Source organism: Erythrolamprus reginae, chromosome 4 (genome assembly GCF_031021105.1).
Source record: "Erythrolamprus reginae isolate rEryReg1 chromosome 4, rEryReg1.hap1, whole genome shotgun sequence".
NCBI classification, from domain to species: domain Eukaryota; kingdom Metazoa; phylum Chordata; class Lepidosauria; order Squamata; family Dipsadidae; genus Erythrolamprus; species Erythrolamprus reginae.
This window is the reverse complement of record NC_091953.1, coordinates 98,022,484-98,044,022: the sequence shown is the minus strand read 5'-3', so window position 1 is coordinate 98,044,022 and position 21,539 is coordinate 98,022,484.

The following is a 21,539-nucleotide window of genomic DNA, read 5'->3' as shown; positions in this document are numbered from 1 at the left end:
TGAAATGACGTCAAGCCTGCGCCAAGGGAAACGGCTTTGCCTCCTTCTCGCCCCTCCCAGCTGAAACTGAGGTCCGGCCGGGGCGAATCTTCCCCGGCCGGACAGGCACGCTGGTGCTGCCAAAGGCAGCGTGTGGGCGAGCCTGTGCTTTGCGCAGGCTCGCCCAGCTGGGAGGCGGTGTTCTCGCCCCTCCCAGCTGAAACTGAGGTCCGGCCGGGGCGATTCTTCCCCGGCCGGACAGGCACGCTGGTGCTGCCAAAGGCAGCGTGTGGGCGAGCCTGTGCTTTGCGCAGGCTCGCCCAGCTGGGAGGCGGTGTTCTCGCCCCTCCCAGCTGAAACTGAGGTCCGGCCGGGGCGATTCTTCCCCGGCCGGACAGGCACGCTGGTGCTGCCAAAGGCAGCGTGTGGGCGAGCCTGTGCTTTGCGCAGGCTCGCCCAGCTGGGAGGCGGTGTTCTCGCCCCTCCCAGCTGAAACTGAGGTCCGGCCGGGGCGATTCTTCCCCGGCCGGACAGGCACGCTTGTGCTGCCAAAGGCAGCATGTGGGCGAGCCTGCGCTTTGCGCAGGCTCGCCCAGCTGGGAGGCGGTGTTCTCGCCCCTCCCAGCCATCGCAAATATCGGCGCCACTGTCCTATATCCGGCGTATAAGACGACCCCCCACTTTGGAAAAGATTTTCAGGGGTTAAAAAGTCGTCTTATACGCCGGAAAATACGGTATATGTGGTCCCTTTGGAACTGATTTTCCCAAAGATGAGCAAACTCTTACTGTTATAATGGAGGGCCACTTCTTAAGGATGCAGAAGCATTTAGATTTATAAATCAAATGTGGGCAAAACTGTATTTCGAATTCTGTGATTCAGTGAGTTGCCTCCTTAAGGCTCACATAACGACATAGTTTTTGTTTGTTTGTTTGTTTGTTTGTTTGTTTGTTTGTTTTATTAGATTTGTTTATTTGTTTTATTAGACTTAAGGTGGCATATATGCAGTGACGAGCTGCCAAAGTTTTTACTGCCACACTGAGGGCGTGGCTTATCTTGTGGGTGTGGCTTGATGATCATGTCATTGGATAGGAGTGGCTTGCCAGCCATGTGACCAGGAAGGAGTGGGTTGACAATCATATGTCCAAGGGTGGCTTAAAGGTTATGTGAATGGGTGGGAATGGCTTACTGACCAAAATAAGTTTTCAAATAGGTGCTTAGACTCTTTTTCTGTTGATTAAGCCACATTATTTGAATAGCCACAATGATAGACAGCATTATTTGTTGAGGAGCACAATAACATTTTAAGGTTTTGTACTGAAATCACAAGATTCAATATGATAACAGATTAGGCAAGTAGCTCAATTTTCTTTAATTGCTATAAAAGTTCAGTTCTAGATAATGATTAAAATGATTAAAGCGTTTATGGGTAAAAACATACTATTTAATTATTTCCTATTTTAAATGTAATTAAGGATCATACTAAGGTACTAGAGAAGGAAGGACAATAAAAAAACTATTAAGTATTCAATAAATATTGTACAAACTCATTGCCCCCACTGTGTTTCCCCCCTGTGGGGGCAGCATCCCATTACTGTTAATATGGCAAATATATACATCTATGCACTCACAGATTAGAATCAATACAGCAGAAAAAGCATTTTTATTATTCAATTGTTTAATATTCAATTGGAATGGAGCATGTTGAATATTATTTTCTGGCCAAAATGACATCATAAACATTTCCTTTTTAAAACTGAATATCTTTAAAGCCAGCAGTTTCTAAGAGCATTCGATATTCTGACATTATGATGGAGTACAAATGGCCAGGAAGCAACCCAGATATTTTGTCATCAATAATTGGTTCCATTACTAAGATTCCACCACCTGTTTTAAAAATCCCACACATGGAGCATCACTGGCGAGATTTAAATTGTTTGTATTTATTCATTATTATGTTCAGTAGTAACTCAACACTGCCTATCTTATATTTGGTTCTCATTGAATGTATTCCTATTTAATCCAGTTTACTATATCCTGTTCTTGATTGATTGATTGATTGATTGATTGATTGATTGATTTTGTCCAATACACAATGAGGGCTTTAGTGGGTATACACATAGTAAAATACATAATGAAGGTTACAGAGGATAGACTCATAGTAAAATATATCTAAGAAAGAATAGAAGAGAAGATATAGGAATAAAAAATATCAATGAAAGAATAGAAGAAGAGATATAGGAATAGAAGAAAGGTATAGGAGATATAGGAGAGCAATAGGACAGGGGACGGAAGGCACTCTAGTGCACTTGTACTCGCCCCTTAGTGACTTCTATATATACTGCTATAAAGCATCCAGATCTACGCACACAGTCTGTTTTATTGGAGGATAGATGGGTTTACTGCATGGATTTACTGAGCACAGAATATGTATTATTCATGCTTTACCAAGATCCAAACATAGCTACCTCTCATACTGTTTTTAGGGCAATCAACATTATGCAAAGACCAGGATATAATGAATAAATGAGCTGAGAAGGAGATAACAAGAATCACACATATACATCAAGATTATGAAAACAATATTCAGCACATTTCTCCATACCTTCTTCTCCTTGCAAACTATCTAATGGTGATAAATTGGCTGATGAACTGGTTTGCAACCTAGGCTCAAAGTTTGTGATTGTGTGGTGGATGGAACAGTGTGAGGATCATTGGATAAAATTGGGCTTTGGTTTTCTGGGAGATTGCTCAAAATCAGTGTTGGTGGATAGTGTGGATATTCTAGGCTTGTTTAGTAAAAAAATAAATAAATCCATGAAAATATTTGAAGAATTGAAAAATGAGATTTGATTTAAAAAAATAAAAGCAAGACAGCTATTTACTACCCAAACTTTACAAACCAAAGTCATAGAAATGCTACTTTACCTGTATAGAGGTCCATAAAATTCCTTTGAAGAAGTGCCATATATTGATAGAATTTGAGGTTTTCCATCCCTATAGCAGATTTTTTTTATTTTTAATTGAAAAAAACAAAAATGCCACTTATTATATTCTTCTACTTCCCCAGCATCAAAATAGTGCTTCTATTCAAATGGCATGATATTACTTGAAAAAGTTACTACAAATATATCACCAGCCTCAGTAATAGAAATCTATGAAGTAAGTGGATCTGATGAAAACTGACTCTTTATTATCATCTTGTTTCACTAAGTGCTTTTTTATTATTAAACAGTATGAAGATCAAACTAATTCCTTTAGCCAATCTTTTGGCAAGATTTTTTTGTCATTTTTATTATTAGACTCTCTCAAATTTTATATTTGATTAACTGCATTTTGCTTTAATCATCAAAATGCTAAGACTATGCTTTTAACCAGGTCAAAAATCTTCACCCTAAATTTTACAAGTTGGCTTTCTATGTATCTGTGCAGGCATGCCTTTGGGTTGCCAAGCCATCTTTTTCAAAGACATTGAGTGTTGTGGTTCAGTCTGGGACCCCTCCGGGAATGGCTGACCTTCTGTCGGTTTCCAGCTCAGAGGGAGAGGCTGAGGAACAGGAGGTGCAGACTGACGAGGAAGAGGAATCCCAGGCTGAAGAAGAAGGACAGCCAGAGTCCCACCAGGGGGAGCTCTCCCCAGCAAGCAGCCTGGATTCCTTAGGGGAAAATGCTCAAGACATCATAGATATGCGACAAAGGAGAGCTAATCAGAGATGGACTCAATTGGCTAAGTATTTCCAGCATTAGAGGTCACAGCTGGGTTTGGGTGTGGTGCTCTTGGGAAAGGATAAAAGGCGGACCCACCCTTCCTGGCTTGTGGAGTTTTATCTTGGAGATTCGTGAGACCTGTCTGTGAACTTTGGTGGCTTACAATCCTGGTTTGTATCTTGGACTATTGAAACCTTGGGGGGGGTGGCAGCAAGAAGCTTGTGGTATTGACTGGACATCAGGACCCTGCTGTAACGTATTATAGCCTGTCTGTTGTGAAGACAGGTTTTCCTTTGTGCTTATTTTTTCCAGCTATAAAATACTTTTGGCTTTTACCAGAGTGTCTGGCTGTTTTTTCAGTTGGTGTTGAGGTCTGGGAAAACCCAGACAGAACATTGAGCAACAATTAAATTTTGATTAAGTGAATAAATAACATCATTGGAAAGTCCAAAGGGAAATAGGTGTAATCAGTTCACTCCAATTGCATCTTCTGAAATTCCATGTTTTGTAAGTGACAGAGAAATAAACAGATCGAGCGATACAGATTAACAGTGTGGAAAGGGGCTTTGTAGGTCTCATAGTCCAACTCCCCATCCCGACCCAAGCAGGAGACTCTACACCAGGTGAACCTTTTTTCCTTTGGGTGCCAAAAGTATGCACACATACACTGTTGAGCAATGATGATTCTAAAGTAATCAGCAAACACAACTACCACATGGTAAGGACACTAATCCCACTAATCCCTCAGGCCTACCAGTCCTGATTTCTAATATTGTCTTTGAGGGGGGGAAATTACTTTACCTCACAGCTTCTGACAAATATTGCAATGAAGGATATATATTTTCAGAATAGTACTTCATGGAATAACACTGAGACTTTGAGCTTGATTTAGCCAGAAAGAGATCAGCAAACTCTGTGTTTCCATAAAGACCTAAAAATGAAAGTGTATGATAAAACAATTACCGTATATACTCGAGTATAAGTCGCTCCAACTATAAGTCGAGGCACCTAATTTTGGCACAAAAACTGGGGTAAATTTATTGACCCGTGTATAAGTCGAGGTTGGAAAATGCAGTGGCTACTGGTAACTTATTAAAATGGAAACCAATAAAATTACATCAATTGAGGCATCAGTAGGGTAAATGTTTTAGAATATTTATTTAAAAGAAAACCAATAAAGTTAAAAGAGGGTAAACAAAAACACTCTGGTATTAACAATAACTTAAAAAATAAAAAAAAGGAGTTCAATCAGCAACCAAGCTAAAACCTAAGAGTTAAAATCCTTCAAAACTGGATTCCTCATCATCTGTTTATGCAAATAGAGCTTCAGCATCAGCTGCTGTGAGGTTATCAGCATAGACATTGTTATCATTGAGTTCGCAGTCATCACCATCACTGCCATCATTCTCAAACAAAGCATTGTCTTCACTGCCATCCATGGCATTACTAATGCCACATTTCTTGAAGGCACGTTGCACCATGTCCTCTGGAATCTCTTCCCATGCATCACGGACCCACTTTGTTATTAGTTCTATGTCGGGCTTCTTTAGATTTCCAACTTTTGTCAGTTGGGCTTGACCAGATGACATCCATTCATGCCACTTCTTTCGAACACGGTCTTTGAAAGGTTTATTTAAGGAAACATCTAGGGGCTGCAATACAGATGTAAGCCCACCTGGAATAACGCCTAAAGTAACTTTTTTAATGTCATCAGATGTGTGGGCTCTGAACATATCCCAAACTAGCAATGATGGTTTTTTCTTTAAGGCTGCTCCTGGTCGTCCATTCCAAATTTCTTGCAGCCATTGTTTTGTTCCATCTTCATCCATCCAGCCTTTAACATGTGCACGCACTGTAATTCGTGCTGGGAATTTGACCTTTTTTGGCAAGGTCTTTCTTTTAAAAATAATGACAGGCCGCAGCTTTGTTCCATTAGCCAAACATGACAGAACAACTGTGAAATGGTTTTTTTCATTTCCTGTGGTTCTGAGTAAAATAGTTTTCTCTCCCAAACTTGCCACAGTTCTGTTGCTTGGAAGATCAAATGTCATAGGTGTTTCATCCATATTCCCAATATCTCCCAGATCATAATTATGAATCTTTCTTTGTTTTATAATGAATGAATGAAACGACATCACTTTTTCATTAAGGTCTTTTGGCAACTTCTGTGAAATCTTTGTTCTTTGCCGCAAACATAGGCCAAACCTGTTCATGAAGCGGGTACACCATCCTGCTGACGCAACAAAATTTCCAATGCCTGGTGCTTTTAATTTATCATCTTTAGCCATTTGAAGAGCACGTAAGCGAATTCCCATTCGTGTTACACAGTAACCATTTTGTCGACACTCCATAACCCATTTATGCAATTCAGTCTCTAGAGCCCCATATGAAGTTGGTAAACCACGTTTAGCTTTCTTTGTCTTTGGAATCTTTTCCAAGTCAGCTTTCATTTTCCTCCAGTCTCTCACTAGTTTTTCATCAACACAAAATTCCCTACTTGCAATACTGTTATTGCTTGCTTCTGCTCTTGACACAACCTGAAGTTTAAAGCCAGCTTCATATGACCTCCGTTTTTGTTTTGGTCCAGGATTAGAAGTACCGGTACTGGGATCCATTTCTAAGAGGATAAAAAAAAATTGAAAAAAAACCCCTACTTACTGGTATACCTCAATCCCCCATTGCTCTGCCTCCCTGCCCCTCTGTCTTCTTGCCAGCTCAGAGCATGTGATGTCATCACATGAACTGTGCCAGACACTACGGACAGCTGCAGGTCTGTGGCTGTCCGAAGTCCACTGTGGAGCAGGGAATGCTTGCTCTCTGCTCCACAGTGGTATCTCTTCACCTATATGCGCTCCCTGAGGAATTGTGTATACCGTATTTTTTGGTGTAAGGTACAGTATATAAGATGCCCCTAGATTTTAGAGGAAGAAAACAAGGAAAAAAGTACGGTATACCGGTATTCTGAACCAAATGGTGTAGTATTACGGTACTGTATATTGCTTACGGTAATAAAATACCAGTGCAGCAGAATACCATTCTTTTTACAATCATGTACAGTATACTGTACAATACTTTTAAAAACCATGTACACTTTTTACAAACTTCAAACTTCACAGCTTCAAGACTTGTGGACTTCAATTCCCAGAATTCCTCCACCAGTCATGCTACTTAAGGAATGGTAGTTGAATTCCACAAGCCTTAATCTTGCCTGGTTTGAAAACCCTTGCCCTTTCCTTCCTGTTGCCCCATCCACTGGAGACCCTTGGTAAAATTGTAAAATTTGAGCAGGGACAATGTTTATCTGCCTACACACTTCCTAGAAAGCCAAATGTATTTATCAAAAAAGTATTGTTTCAGATTCTTCTGCTAACTTCCTAAATAGAAACAAAACATGAAAGATTAGAGGTCCCAACTACCGGTACCCGTAATTTTACAAATAAAACACGGTAAGAGCTTCCCCCCGAGCCCCCCAGGCCGGCTGCCACGTTTTAAAACACGCGCGCCGCTTCGCAGCTGTCTCCTGAAGCCGAACGCTAACTTCCGCGTTCGGCTTCAGGAGACAGCTGCGAAGCGGCACACGTGTTTTAAAATGTGGCAGCCGGTCTGGGGGGCTCGGGGGGAAGCCCCCGAACAGCTCCTGCCTCTCCGGAGCCTCCGATCGAGCGGAGCAGCGGCGCAGGGAAGGAGAGAGAGAAAAGCAGGCGGCGGGGGATGAGCCCGGGACGAAAGTGCTCTCAGCAAAGTTATGCGCCAAGGCAGACCCCGAGACGCGCCTGGGACGGCTGGATCAAGGCGGTTCTGCCGGCTTCTCTCCCTTCGTCTCCCACAGCTGTTGCTCTTCCGCGCCCTCCCGCCGAGCCCCTTCGCGACGTGGGCAGGCTTCGGAGCGGTCCTGCTTTCCTGGGGACGGCAGGCTGCGAGCGCTCTGCCAGGCGGCCAGGAAGCATTCAGGGCGAAGTGCATGGAGGAATGGGAAGCTGAAGCCACCGGCGTTTGAGCTTCCCATTCCTCCATGCGCTGAATGCCTCCTGGCCGCCTGGCAGAGCGCTCACAGCCAGCGGGCGGTGGCGGCGGGGAAGGGGGAGAAAAGGCAGGTCTCCGGAGCCTCCGATCGAGCGGAGCAGCGGCGCAGGGAAGGAGAGAGAGAAAAGCAGGCGGCGGGGGATGAGCCCGGGACGAAAGTGCTCTCAGCAAAGTTATGCGCCAAGGCAGACCCCGAGACGCGCCTGGGACGGCTGGATGCCTTCAAGGCGGTTCTGCCGGCTTCTCTCCCTTCGTCTCCCACGGCTGTTGCTCTTCCGCGCTCTCCCGCCGAGCCCCTTCGCGACGTGGGCAGGCTTCGGAGCGGTCCTGCTTTCCTGGGGACGGCGGGCTGCAGCGGCTCTTTGCATTAACCAAGAGAAAGAGAGAGGGGGGAGAGAGAGAGATAGCAAGAGAGAGAAAGTGAGAAGAAGAGATAGAAAAAGGGGGAGAGAGAGAGAAAGAGAGAGGGGGAGAGGGAGAAAGAGGGAGGGAGAGGGGGAGAGATAGCAACAGAGTGAGAAAGGGGGGAGAGAAAGAGATAGCAAGAGAGAGAAAGTGAGAAGAAGAGATAGAAAGAGGGGGAGAGAGAAAGACAGAGGGGGGAGAGAAAGAGGGCAAGAGAGAGGAGATAAAGGAAGAGGAGAGAGAGAAAGGAAGAGAAAGAAAGAAAGAGGGATAGAAAGAGATAGAGAGTGAGAGATGCTCAGTGAGCCTTTCTTTGAAGTTGCCTTTCTTTCTTTCTTTCTTTCTTTCTCTTTCTCTCTTTTACCTTCCCTTCCTCTATTTCTTCTTTTCTTTCTCCTTCCTACCTTCTTCCCTCCCTCCCTCCCTTCACTCATTCCTCTCTTACTCTCCCCTTTCATAAGTTTCCTTGCTTCCTTCCTCTGTTCCTGTCCCTTCCACCTTCCTTTCTTTCTTTCTTTCTTTCTTTCTCTTTCTTTCTTTCTTTCTTGCTCTTTTTCTTTCTCTCATTTACCTTCCCTGCCTCTATTTCTTCTTTTCTTTCTCCTTCCTACCTTCTTCCCTCCATCCCTCCCTTCAGTCCTTCCTCTCTTACTCTCCCCTTTCATAGGTTTCCTTGCTTCCTTCCTCTGTTCCTGTCCCTTCCCCCTTTCTTTCTTTCTTTCTTTCTTTCTTTCTTTCTCTCTCTCTTTCTTTCTTTCTTTCTTTCTTGCTCTTTTTCTTTCTCTCTTTTACCTTCCCTTCCTCTATTTCTTCTTTTCTTTCTCCTTCCTACCTTCTTCCCTCCCTCCCTCCCTTCAGTCCTTCCTCTCTTACTCTCCCCTTTCATAAGTTTCCTTCCTTCCTTCCTCTGTTCCTGTCCCTTCCCCCTTTCTTTCTTTCTTTCTTTCTTTCTCTCTCTTTCTTTCTTTCTTGCTCTTTTTCTTTCTCTCTTTTACCTTCCCTTCCTCTATTTCTTCTTTTCTTTCTCCTTCCTACCTTCTTCCCTCCCTCCCTCCCTTCAGTCCTTCCTCTCTTACTCTCCCCTTTCATAAGTTTCCTTGCTTCCTTCCTCTGTTCCTGTCCCTTCCCCCTTTCTTTCTTTCTTTCTTTCTTTCTTTCTTTCTCTCTCTTTCTTTCTTTCTTTCTTGCTCTTTTTCTTTCTCTCTTTTACCTTCCCTTCCTCTATTTCTTCTTTTCTTTCTCCTTCCTACCTTCTTCCCTCCCTCCCTCCCTTCAGTCCTTCCTCTCTTACTCTCCCCTTTCATAAGTTTCCTTGCTTCCTTCCTCTGTTCCTGTCCCTTCCCCCTTTCTTTCTTTCTTTCTCTCTCTTTCTTTCTTTCTTGCTCTTTTTCTTTCTCTCTTTTACCTTCCCTTCCTCTATTTCTTCTTTTCTTTCTCCTTCCTACCTTCTTCCCTCCCTCCCTCCCTTCAGTCCTTCCTCTCTTACTCTCCCCTTTCATAAGTTTCCTTGCTTCCTTCCTCTGTTCCTGTCCCTTCCCCCTTTCTTTCTTTCTTTCTTTCTTTCTTTCTTTCTTTCTTTCTCTCTCTTTCTTTCTTTCTTTCTTGCTCTTTTTCTTTCTCTCTTTTACCTTCCCTTCCTCTATTTCTTCTTTTCTTTCTCCTTCCTACCTTCTTCCCTCCCTCCCTCCCTTCAGTCCTTCCTCTCTTACTCTCCCCTTTCATAAGTTTCCTTGCTTCCTTCCTCTGTTCCTGTCCCTTCCCCCTTTCTTTCTTTCTTTCTTTCTTTCTTTCTTTCTCTTTCTTGCTTTCTTTCTTGCTCTTTTTCTTTCTCTCTTTTACCTTCCCTTCCTCTATTTTTTCTTTTCTTTCTCCTTCCTACCTTCTTCCCTCCCTCCCTCCCTTCAGTCCTTCCTCTCTTACTCTCCCCTTTCATAAGTTTCCTTGCTTCCTTCCTCTGTTCCTGTCCCTTCCCCCTTTCTTTCTTTCTTTCTTTCTTTCTTTATTTTTCTCTCTTTCTTTCTTTCTTGCTCTTTTTCTTTCTCTCTTTTACCTTCCCTTCCTCTATTTCTTCTTTTCTTTCTCCTTCCTACCTTCTTCCCTCCCTCCCTCCCTTCAGTCCTTCCTCTCTTACTCTCCCCTTTCATAAGTTTCCTTCCTTCCTTCCTCTGTTCCTGTCCCTTCCCCCTTTCTTTCTTTCTTTCTTTCTTTCTTTCTTTCTCTTTCTTGCTTTCTTTCTTGATCTTTTTCTTTCTCTCTTTTACCTTCCCTTCCTCTATTTCTTCTTTTCTTTCTCCTTCCTACCTTCTTCCCTCCCTCCCTCCCTTCAGTCCTTCCTCTCTTACTCTCCCCTTTCATAAGTTTCCTTGCTTCCTTCCTCTGTTCCTGTCCCTTCCCCCTTTCTTTCTTTCTTTCTTTCTTTCTTTCTCTTTCTTTCTTTCTTTCTTGCTCTTTTTCTTTCTCTCTTTTACCTTCCCTTCCTCTATTTCTTCTTTTCTTTCTCCTTCCTACCTTCTTCCCTCCCTCCCTCCCTTCAGTCCTTCCTCTCTTACTCTCCCCTTTCATAAGTTTCCTTGCTCCCTTCCTCTGTTCCTGTCCCTTCCCCCTTTCTTTCTTTCTTTCTTTCTTTCTTTCTTTCTTTCAGATGATTAGGCTACTGTGTACATATGTAAATTTAAAAGTTTAAGAAAGTTTACAAGTTAAGTGAAAGAAACTTCATTATTCATTTATATGTACATGTACATTTCTTCATTAAAAACATGTCTTTTTGCATAATTTAGACTAACTTTGTGAGTTTTTTGAGGGCTGGAACCAATTAAAATTATTTACATTAATTCCTATGGGGAAAAGTCGTTCGAGATAAGAGCTGCTCGACTTAAGAGCGCAGGTCCGGAACGAATTAAACTCGTATCTCGAGGTACCACTGTATTTTAATTTGTACTAAAAAGTATGATACCTAGATGCCACACTGTTTACACATTTATATGGATATATTTTAAAATAAAATTTAAAATTTGTGGGTGGCGGGGAGAAGGAAGTGAAAGAATTTTGTTTTGTAAATTTTATTACTTATACACTAATTCAAAGTTTACATGTCTTACCTTTGAGATTATAAATGAATGGTGATGATGAAAGAACATTTTAATATTTTCTGCTTCTTCAGGTGAACTCATTGTGACCCCAGGAAGTTGTACAGTAGTTCTTTCCATGTTAAATCAAATTTCTCCAGCTCACAAGGCCAGTTCTTGCCTTTCTTCTACTCCAAGATGCCTGGACTGTAAAGATAAGGGTAAGCGAATAAAATTATTAACCAGAAAGAAGTCAGGGTGAATGCTCTAATAATTATTATCATCATCAGATTTTTATGTGTTCTATTTTAAAAAGTCAAGCCATGAGTTGACCTTGACTACTTCTGACACCATAGACATTCATGTTGTCTTCCTAAAGACAGTATTGTGCAATTACCACTAAAAATAGCGCCGGTCGACTTACCGGCCCGGCAGCTTTTGCGGAAGGGTCGGGCAGACACCGGACCCTTCTATGGCGGCCGCCATCTTGTTTTTTCGGCCGAAATCTCGCGAGATGAGATTTCGGCCGAAAAGCCAGGCCCACGTGGCCTGGCGTGATGCTGAGTCCGGGCGGGGCTTGCTGGCCCTATTTAAGGGCCTGCAGGCCCTGGGCCGAGCCTTTTCGCCCGGATCTCAGCTAAAGAGCAGACACTTGGTAGCGTTCTGCTCAGACGCCATTTTGGGAGCGGCCTCGTGTGCGGCCGCCATTTTGTGGGCATTTGGTTCGAGAGGCCTAGATCCGGCGGAGAGCGAGGAGAGTGGCTGGTGGTCTTTGGATCCCCCTCGGGCCGAGGGGGAGTGGTGAAGTCGCCCCTTGTCCATTACCCAGCTGGGTGGGGGGGGCGCTTTAGGGGTTTATCCCCGGTAGGGCTTGGGCCTTGGTGCGGGGCCTTTGGTAGAGGGGTTTAGTGGAAGGGTTGATACCCCTCTGTTCATTTCTTTAGAAGCTGTAGGATGGCCCCAAAGAAGAGGCAAGCCAGGGCCCCTTTGGCCCAGCCTGCTGCATGGCCCAGAAGGGCCCTTAGGCCTTCTGCCAGGGCTCGGGCCAACATGGTGGGGCCCCCAGGGGTGGTCCCTTCTGAGGGGGTGGCGGGAGTGATGCCCGCAGCCCCTCACCCGGATGTTTCTCCTGCTCTCTCTTGGGCCAGGGTCCTGGAGAGATTTGATGAGTTGGAGCAGTGGCGGTCCGGCTCGGGCCCCAGAGGGCCCCTCGAGCCTGCAGCGGCGGCCTTGGGAAGAAATCCTGCAGCAGCCCAGGCTGGGCAGATGGCCCACACCGGGCAGATAGCCCATTCCGGGCAGATGGCCCAGTCCGGGCGGATGGCTGCGGTTCCAGGCCCCGCGGCGATGGGGTCTCCTTGGATGTCTTTGACCCCATATGGGGCAGGTGAGGCTGCACAACACACCACATCCCCCTCACTTCCCCCCTTGCCCGGCGCGGGTTTTTCCCTACCGGGCTTGGGGAGCGGGGTTAGTTTTCTGGGGGCCCCGGCGGGCACATGCGGGCAGGTCTGGTCGCCGCCGGTGCCTACGACGGGGCCACCTGCGTCTGGTACGGTGCCGCCGCCCGGGCCGGGGGTGGCAGGGGTCCCCGGGATGACAGGGATAGGGGGTTGGGCCCCTCCAGCTCCTGCCATTATGCCCCCGATCCCTTTGATGGCCTATCCCCAAGGGCTGGGGGTTTTAGGTTTGGGGGCCAGCTCGGTGTGGGACCCGTTTGCCAGTATTAAGGCGGGGGCCATCCCGTGCGGGTTGCCGGCCACCCCTCTTGGGTATCATCTTCACCCGTCCGTGGAAGGGGGAGTACGTGGACCTCTTTTCACTTCTGAACAGAGAGGTCCCTAAGTAGGAGAAAGATATAGTCCCTGGGAAAAAGCCCAAGAAAACAAAAGTCACCAAGTGCTTCAGCTCCTGGCTGTACGCTTTTCTGACGTATGCATCAGTGGTGATTCAGAGGCAGCCTGCTATGGCCTCTGCTGTGCTTAAATATATCGATCTAATCGCCAGGGCCAACTTTGAGTATAAGGGCACCATATGGCGCCATTATGATAAGGGTTTCTGGATGAGGATGGCTGTAGAGCCCAACTTGCCTTGGGATATGGTGGTACAGGACCTATGGTTCCGGGCCACGTATATGTCCGGTAAGGAGGGGTGCGAACGGACTGATAGCGGTCATTTTATGGAGGAGGAGCCTGGTGTAGCTGGTGTAGCTGGTAAGGGGGCCTCACCTGCTTGTCATGAATTTGCTGCGAAAGGGGCGTGTTTTCGTCCCTTTTGCAAGTATAAGCATGCCTGCGGGAATTGTGGGGGGTCCCATGCAGCTTCGGTTTGCCCCCGCCCCAAGAAGGGGGCAGAAAAGAAGGGTGGGGGTCCAGGAAAGCCTCCCCATCGGCTGGGGGAAAAGGGCCCCAGCCCAATTGATGTAACAGTGCTTGAGGGTTGGTTGATCGACTACCACCCTCGCTCGAGAGCTGCTGCTCTCTTGCTCGGTTTTTCTAAGGGATTCAGGATCCCTTATGTGGGTATTAGGAAGGCTTTCATGTCCGATAACCTTAGATCGGTTGTCGGTCATGAGGACATCGTTAGGGCTAAGATTCGGAAGGAGGTGGCCGAGGGCAGGGTCCTCGGGCCTTTCCCGGAGCCACCCTTTCCGAATCTTAGAGTGTCCCCCTTGGGGGTGGTCCCCAAAAAGGCGAGTGGTGAATTTAGGTTGATTCACCACCTGTCTTTTGCAAAAGGGGAGTCAGTGAATGATTTCATTCCTGATGAACTTTGTTCGGTGCGGTACGCATCCTTTGATGCGGCCGTGACCATGGTTAGGAAGTGTGGAGTAGGAGCCCTTATGGGGAAATGCGACATTAAGTCGGCATTCCGGCTCCTCCCCATACACCCAGACGACTTCGAGCTTCTGGGCTTCCATTTCGATTGGAGTGGGTGCTCAGGAGGCGCAGTGGCCTGGGCTCGGTCGTTCACTACCTTGATGATTTCTTGGTGGCGGGGCCTGCGCACTCGGAGCAATGCTTTGCTCTGATGCGGGACTTCGAAGCCCTTTGTGCTCAGTTGGGGGTGCCTTTAGCCTCTGAGAAGACCGAAGGCCCCACCACCAAGATTACCTTCCTCGGTATTGAATTGGACTCAGAGGAGCAATCTTCCAGATTGCCCCTGGAAAAGTTAGTCAAAATTAGGGGTAAGCTTGAGGCGGTCCTGGGCTGCAGGAAGGTCACTCTTCGGCAGCTCCAGGAACTAGCCGGGATACTTAATTTTGCCTGTCGGGTAGTGGTGCCGGGCAGGGCTTTTTCTAGACGGTTGTATGTTGCGATGAAGGGGCTACGTTTGCCCCATCATCGTACCCGCTTGTGTGCAGGGGTCAGGGCTGACCTCTGCGTGTGGCGGGAGTTTTTGGAACACTTTAACGGGTTGTCTTTTTGGAGGCACGAGCTTCTTTTGGAAGCTGAGTTGCAGCTCTGCTCCGATGCTGCGGGGACTTGTGGTTTTGGGGTAGTGCTAGGTGACCAGTGGTGCTGGTCGGGGTGGCCTCCGGAATGGAGTGCCTCTTCATTGGTTAAGGATTTGACATTTTTGGAGCTTTTCCCCTTGATAGTGGCCTTAGAGCTTTGGGGTGAGCAGTTTAGGGACAAGACGGTGCACTTTTGGTGCGACAACCTAGCGGTTGTCCATGTTGTGAACGCCCTGTCATCCAAGAGTGACAGGGTCATGCAGCTTGTCCGCCATTTTGTGCACAGGTCCTTGTCCCTAAATGCATTGTTTTTGGCTAGGCATGTTCCCGGGCTAGATAACGGGGTGGCTGACGCTTTGTCCCGTGGTCAGTTGTCCAGGTTTCGGACCCTGGCCCCGTGGGCCCGAGAGTCGCCAGAGGTATTCCCAGTCCACCTTTGGAGCCTGGGCGGGCTCCCGAGCGTTGGAGAGACGAGGCCTCCAGGGCGATCGCCCTTTCGGTAGCACCGGGTATCCTGCGGGCTTACCAGCGTGCAGGTAAGGAGTTTGGGGATTTTAGGCAGGGTAAGGGTTACCTCCATAGTTGGCCTGCCCCAGTTGAGCACCTAGCGGAATATTGTGTCCTGCTGAGGCAGCGTGGCCTTTCAGTTAGGACTATCAGGTCTAGGTTAGCCAGCCTCGCCTTTCTGTCCAAGGCGGGGGGATTTAGTGATTTTTCTGGTGACTTCCGCATCCGGAAGATGCTGGAAGGCTGGGTGAGGGAGCGACAGGCGATCCCTTCTGACACTCGTCAGGCCATGATGGTTCAGCAGCTGTCCTTGATTTATCAGGCCTTGGACAGTCTGTGTGCCTCCCTGTACGAGGCCCGTCTTTTTAGGGCAGCCACTTGTGTCATGTTTTTTGGGGCCCTTCGGGTCAGCGAGGCAATGGCCTCCTCGCAGGCTGACTCGTCGCTCCGAGCCTTCCAGCTCACTGATCTAGCCTTTAGGCAGGGGGGTGTCTCCCTTTTGGTGAGACATTCCAAGACAGATCAGTTACACAGAGGGGTTAGAATAGAGCTTGGTGCAGCCACCGACCAGTCTGTGTGCCCGGTGGCTGCTTTACAGCAATTTTGTGGCTTGCATGGGTCAGGGCAAGGGTACCTTTTTCAACACCAGGACGGTACCCCCGCTGACCTGTTATCAATTCTGGGCGTTAGTGTCTAAAGCAATGGCTCAGGTAGGCATGGATCCCGCCGGCTATGGAACGCATTCGTTCCGTATCGGCGGCGCCACTAGCGCGGCACTTTCTGGTTTCCCGGCCAGCGGCATATTTGGGTTATGTGAGGCCCGCTGAGGATTCTAGACAGGGCTTAGGCTAGGTAACCTCTCTGTGTGTGTCCTCTTCCAGGTCCCCATGCCAATCAGAAACCGACGGCGCTGCTGTGTGGCCACAGCATGGTATTTTGGGCTGGCCGCTCAGCAGCCAGAAGTGCCATCAGGACCCAGTTGTCATTGGGACGGTGGGTCAATGTTGTTTGGATGGGCCGGAGAGGTATGCGGTGGGAGGGGCTCCTACCGACGTTGCTGGGCGGGCAGCATCCCAGGGCTGTACCCGGCGCTACTGGCCGGGCGGCTACCCAGGGTCGCGCTCAGATGGGACTGGGTGGGCGGCATCCCATTGCTGCACCCAGGTGGCTGGTCTTGCACCTCGGTGGCAATGACCTATGCCTGCTTGGTGGTCTACCGTTGATCATCCAGTCGTGCGAAGATTTGCGGTGGCTTCGCACGGTGTGGCCAACCACGCAAGTGGTATGGTCAGAGATCCTTCCAAGGATCGTGTGGAGGGACGCCCTTTCCCTTAGGGCCATTTACCGGGTCAGGCGTAGAGTAAATAAGGCCCTGGGCAAAACCGTTAGGGAATTAGGTGGGGTTGTAGTGGCCCATCCCCTCATCACTGTAGATCGGCCGTGGCTTTACCGGGCCGATGGCGTTCACCTGTCAGAACAGGGGAATGTCATTTTCTTACAGGACCTGCAGCGGTCTTTGCGTGAGCTGGCGCAGCTAGAGGGGGGAGTCGGGGGGCCAAGATAGAGATCTGACCCCCGCTCCGTGGCAGGTTAGGGGCGGAAATCTGGGTGGTGGTTAGCAACTGTGCGTTCTCCTTTGGGCATCTTTGGGGATGATTGACAGGTTCTCTCCAAGCTCATGGTGGGGTGCTACCTGAGCAGTTGGGGGGAACCTGTCTTTGGGTCCCGCACATTGAAGTCCCCGGGTAGGGGTGAGCCGGCGGGACCCCCCTCATGCGAGTGCATGGCAGGGTCTCAGGTGAGGGAGAGGTCCCTCACCTGGACTAGCATCGAGCTACGCCCATAGTTGCCCATGAATGTTGATTGCTACGTCATTTCCGCCCCGGAAGTATTTGTTTGACCCTGCAGGTCCACTGTTTTAGGTCATAGTTAAGCATGTTGATTTATGCAAATTTATGCTAATTTAATTAAATAAATTATGCAAATTTATTATTAATAAAAATGACCCAAGTTTAAATCCAGCTCTTGTGTCCGTGTCGTTACTCCGTCTCTTCCGCAATAGCGCCGGTCGACTTACCGGCCCGGCAGCTTTTGCAGAACAATCGGGCAGACACCAGACCCTTCTATGGCGGCCGCCATCTTGTTTTTTCGGCCGAAATCTCGCGAGACGAGATTTCGGCCGAAAAGCCAGGCCCACGTGGCCTGGCGTGATGCTGAGTCCGGGCGGGGCTTGCTGGCCCTATTTAAGGGCCTGCAGGCCCTGGGTCGAGCCTTTTCGCCCGGATCTCAGCTAAAGAGCAGACACCCACCCGCCCCCCTATTTTGCAGTGTGCTATTAGTGGGTCGCCCCTAGGGGGGCCGAATGGGAATTTTTTGCGGCTTCGCCCATTAGGCAAGGCCGTTTTTTCGCCCATTCCACACTGGGGAGATGGATGTGCGGTTAGGGGGTGCTTGCATTTAATAGGTTGATTGGCTTACCTTTGGTCATTTGGGTAGGCAGGTTAGGGGCGGAAATCTGGGTGGTGGTTAGCAACTGCGCATTCTCCCTTGGGCATCTTTGGGGATGATTGACAAGTTCTCTCCAAGCTCATGGTGGGGTGCTACCTGAGCAGTTGGGGGGAACCTGTCTTTGGGTCCCGCACATTGAAGTCCCCAGGTAGGGGTGAGCCGGCGGGACCCCCCTCATGCGAGTGCATGGCAGGGTCTCAGGTGAGGGAGAGGTACCTCACCTGGACTAGCATCGAGCTACGCCCATAGTTGCCCATGAATGTTGATTGCTACGTCATTTCCGCCCTGGAAGTATTTGTTTGACCCTGCAGGTCCACTGTTTTGGGTCATAGTTAAGCATGTTGATTTATGCAAATTTATGCTAACTTGGTTAAATAAATTATGCAAATTTATTATTAATAAAAATGACCCAAGTTTAAATCCAGCTCTTGTGTCCGTGTCGTTACTCCGTCTCTTCCGCAACAGAATTTTGCAAGCATTTAGACAGCATTGTGTTTACTCCCTATTTTTGCTAAGTCTGCTTCAGCTTTTTCCTTACTAGAAATGAACGGTCTGTTAGAGGAAAAGAAATAACAGAGTAGCTACTCAAGTCTGTTAGAGGAAAAGAAATAACAGAGTAGCTACTCAAGTCTGTTAGAGGAAAAGAAATAACAGAGTAGCTACTCGATTCCTTTCTATTTATACTGACTAAAATGTTTCATGTTCAAAAAATCTCCAAAATATATTTTATTAGCATAAATTACAAACTCCTCCACGTATACATCTGATCCTCTTTATAATCATATTTAATTGTCCATCATAAGACTGTTTAATGGGATGTCAATTCTCTCAGCTAAACTCACCTCAATAATGGAGAATCTGACAAACTAATATATCCATCATTTTCTTGATAAAGCTCTGAAAGTCACATATTTATTTGTTAGTTTTCTACTTCATCTCCCCTTAAGGCAGCAAAGATAACCTGTCTTTTCCCACAACAGCACCATCAACTTCAGTCCTGAATCCTTTTCATTTCTTCCAATGTCAGTCAGACATTGTCATTTTCTTGGATGGTCCCGGTTTCTTTTTACCTGTCCTTGGATTCCAAAGAAGAATCACAAAAGTATCCTCCAGAGATAGTGCTTTTATAGTTTCCACAAATGTAGTAAGCTACACATAAAATATGCAAATTCCACATTTTCAAAAGAGGCTGGGGTGAGAAGGAGAATTTTAAAATGTTGTTATAGTTGATTACCTGAAGTTTCTTGGTTGATTATTTACTGGTGTCTCTGCCTTCCCTTGGTCAACACAAATATTGAATTGTAGTAAAGGCAGGACAACAAACTCACATATCTGAATCCTGAACGTCAAACATTCATCAAGAATGCTTTATCTTCTTACCTGCAATCTTCATATCAATTACATTCTGGCCTTGTGGCCTTTTCCGTGGGAAAAACAGCTAGATTTTCTGATAACAGTAAGTGAAATATATTAACAAATACCTCAAGATTGTTTGTATCTGGATGTGGAAGAAGAATCCAGTTTAATGCAAGCAAGACTGAGTGGCTTTGGCTGTTTCAGTCTCCTGGATTTATGATATTATAGAATCCCTTGGGGCTTCCAGGAACCTTGCCACACAAGTTCCTGGTTCTTACAACTTGTTCATTACATTGGGCTCTAGGGATCGATTGGGATTATTACTATTGTACTTACCTACCCCCTACATTGCAACCTTCTTAACTGATTTCCTTGATTCCAGATTGGCAGTTGAATTCCTCAGATGTTCTTCTCTGGGAATACACTCTGAGGTGGCTCAGGTAGCTCAGGGCTTCCATGACAATCATGAGTATCTACCAGGTCATCAAGAGCCTCACTTCAGATTTAGTATTCTGCCAGAGAAGTGACAATGTGTTCTGAAAGTTAAAGAGCTTATGCTGTCCCCTTGTCATAGTCAAATCATACCCTGATTTCCTAGGGATTCCATGATATCAAGACCCTCCCAGGGAAGCTGAATCCAATAATTGGTCTGATCTGGCAACTACTTGCTGACCAGTTTCAGAGGATGTTGGGGGCTATCCTTTTGGTCTGCTGCATGGCCTATGCAAGATCTTGGTTATTGCTTGGAACAAGGTGGCTGCTGAAACCTTGGATTAGATTGCCCCCATCTCTTTCCTTTTCATCACTCTTCTTGCTTTACAGAAGAGTTGAGAGATCAACTAGAGAAGAGACATTTAGAGACTTGCTGGTGTTTAGTAGGGATGAACTCTACTAAACACAGGTGAAAACCACCATTAAGGACTCAATTGCAATTGTAACAATGGCAAAGTGTCACTATTCCTCCACCCTACTGTATCTGCAGAATGCTATCCCATACCTTGATTTGTGAGACATCAACCCTCCTAGGTGTTCTGTCTGGGTTTTCCCAGACCTCAACACCAACTGAAAAAACAGCCAGACACTCTGGTAAAAGCCAAAAGTATTTTATAGCTGGAAAAAATAAGCACAAAGGAAAACCTGTCTTCACAACAGACAGGCTATAATACGTTACAGCAGGGTCCTGATGTCCAGTCAATACCATAAGCTTCTTGCTGGCACACCCCCCCCAAGGTTTCAATAGTCCAAGGCACAAACCAGGATTGTAAGCCACCAAAGTTCACAGACAGGTCTCACGAATCTCCAAGATAAAACTCCACAAGCCAGGAAGGGTGGGTCCGCCTTTTATCCTTTCCCAAGAGCACCACACCCAAACCCAGCTGTGACCCCTAATGCTGGAAATACCTAGCCAATTGAGTCCATCTCTGATTAGCTCTCCTTTGTCGCATATCTATGATGTCTTGAGCATTTTCCCCTAAGGAATCCAGGCTGCTTGCTGGGGAGAGCTCCCCCTGGTGGGACTCTGGCTGTCCTTCTTCTCCAGCCTGGGATTCCTCTTCCTCGTCAGTCTGCACCTCCTGTTCCTCAGCCTCTCCCTCTGAGCTGGAAACCGACAGAAGGTCAGCCATTCCCGGAGGGGTCCCAGACTGAACCACAACACTAGGTAGGGAAGATTTGGAAAGCTTCTTTCATGGATATATTGAGCAATTTGTATGGAATCTGTTGGATTATGCTGCAGAGGTGTCAGCATTAATATGCCTTTCTCATCTTTCCCATGAGGCATCATTAGTACATAAGCTGTCCTGGCTGCTAGATAATTTCAAGGTGCAATTCAAAATGGTGTTTCTGTGCATAAACTTTCCTGTGCAGTCAGGAATGTTAATGCTGCATGATGGCTTGATTCTTTATGACACTTTTTTTTCTATAATTGCTGAATTATTTTCATTGTTTTGATTATCATCATTTATCTCAAGGGTTGCACAATTACATACAACTTTTGGTACTTTTTTATTAAAGTTTTTTTCATACTGACAGTACAAAAGACAAAACCACCAGAGAACATAAGAGGGGTTCTATACAAGTGCAAGTGTAACTTTGATTTTTCATTTCAAAGATTTTCTCCCGAACATATGACTGAAGTTTATTTGTTGATTTTTTAATTATATCTGTCTTCCCTTAGTCAATACAAATATTTAGGTGTACTTAAATATTAATGTGTAACATACTGAAGCAGAACAGCAAACTCAAATACCTAAACTGTGCAAGTCAAATATTCACCCAGAATATTTTATCTTCTTACCTGCAATCTTCTGGTCTTATCTTACTACCTATATTCTGACCTTGTGGCCTTTTAAGTGGGAAAAACAGCTAGATTTTCTGTTATCTGTATGTGAAATATACCTAGTTAGTTCTATCTCTCAACCCAAGGCTGTGTTGGAGAAAGCTGTCAATCAACTAGCCAGCAGCACAAGACCTTTGTATCTTGATGGGGAGTAAAAGATCAGTTCAGTGAAGACTGACTTGTCTTAGATGTTTC